General features: G+C 42.9%; 1 protein-coding gene across 3 annotated transcripts in view; it reads left to right on the forward strand.

The window, feature by feature from the left end:
* The first annotated feature begins 1,159 nt into the window (after positions 1–1,159).
* The window catches only part of DNAJC24 (DnaJ heat shock protein family (Hsp40) member C24), a 50,408-nt gene continuing 49,937 nt past the window's right edge, over positions 1,160–1,630 (forward strand). The window contains exon 1 of one of the 3 annotated variants that reach the window (XM_085884547.1): positions 1,160–1,181. The gene's annotated coding sequence lies outside the window, so the exon portion shown is untranslated. Of the gene's footprint in view, positions 1,182–1,312; positions 1,482–1,630 lie in introns of those variants that run through there. The other 2 variants (XM_085884546.1, XM_085884545.1) reach the window with 2 other exon arrangements.

The following is a 1,630-nucleotide window of genomic DNA, read 5'->3' on the forward strand; positions in this document are numbered from 1 at the left end:
CGTCACAATTTTTTTTTTTTTTTTTGCTCGTACGGCCATGCACGAGTTGAACCTAACTACTACGAGTCCCACACAATGCACATCCTCCCGTTAACCCACCAGACATGAGGGGAGGACTAACTACACGGAGACTAATGAAATAACTGCCTGGGGATCACTATGTTGGGTGCCATTGCCTCAGAGGCATGCGGTTTTGTAGAACCGCAATATGTACCAAGTCAGACCAAGGGCTGGCAGGATGGCCTCGATGCCCGAGCCTAGAGGGAGGTACGCTCGTCTGTAAGCTGTCTATCTTTGGTTTGAATTCTGATCCAGCTATAACCTGCGGTCTCGGTGTTTCACAGGTACGTTGATTCACGAAGAATAGGTGAGCTATCTCCGACACCGTGACCAAATTACAAATTGCTGCTGGAACCTTCAGGGGGGCACTGAATCACCAGCACTGCCGTGCCATTGCAAAAACTGACATAAAACACGCAGCCAGGTGCTCTGTACCCACAACAAACTCAGACATTAAACCTGGGATGTGTCATGCGTAATAAAATGTCCCCCGCCACCTGTTCAGCTTGGTGACTCTAGAATCTATATAAACCACTTTAATACGATCTAACAAATCTGAAATCTCTGGAGAGAAAAAAAACAAACTACACTGAGACCATTTCTCTTTTCCAGTGGAAATACCAGGCCATTGATATTATTTAAAAAATGAGAGGAATATTTTGAAGAAAGCATAAAAAATTCCGTGGAGATTTCTTCCGTTTTATACTTTAAAAACCCTTCCTGCATCACAAATAATATATGTTTTGGAGTTTCTGCTGTTATTCCGGTTTTAATGTCATATTTTAGCGATATATATATATATATATATATATATATATATATATATATAAATATATATTTTAAACCGACCACAATGAGCGGATTCAGCGCGTGAGCTCAAGAATACAACCATGCAAACAGCATTATCAACTTCAATACAGCGCAGAAGCCAAATTTCACTTACATCTACAAAAAAATGCACTAAAAACCACTATCATTCTTACTTTGATGATAGTAAAAGAAGTACGTGATAATACAGGCGAAATTATTTAAAGCGAAAGACTAAAGAGGAATGAATGGCTGTGTGGAGAAGAGAAGCGTGTGTGAGGGGTTCGTGTTTCCCTTTTAAAACCTGCTCGTGGGTAAGATGGGTTCTGTTGGGTTTTAGGTTTATCATGAAACGGGCAAGTCGGGTGGGAACGTCATTGTGGAGAGATCGGGCCTTGTGGAGAATAGAAGCCGATGAAGGATTTCGTTCTTTCGTTCTTTCGTTCTTTCGTTCTTTCGTTCTTTCGTTCTTTCGTTCTTTCGTTCTTTCACCGAGAAGGATCAGCCCATATCGTCCTTCCTCTTGCACTCGCTTTTTCAGAAGTGGCGATGGCACGCCAGTCGGGTGACCCAGCGGGACTGCCGCAAGTTCACTGCTGAAGGTTTAACAACACGTAACTATCCGCGTACTGTGTCCGAATGTTGTCGGTGTACGCGTACACCGTACATCACACTCGCGAAGAGCACTCCCCGAAACAATGCCTCCAGCTCCTGACATGCCTTGCACGTGCAATATTGTTAATAACTACCATCAATGTGATTT

The sequence above is a fragment of the Eptatretus burgeri genome, chromosome 6, assembly GCF_056783735.1.
Source record: "Eptatretus burgeri isolate ZD-2024b chromosome 6, Ebu_testis_v1, whole genome shotgun sequence".
In the NCBI taxonomy this organism is placed as follows: domain Eukaryota; kingdom Metazoa; phylum Chordata; class Myxini; order Myxiniformes; family Myxinidae; genus Eptatretus; species Eptatretus burgeri.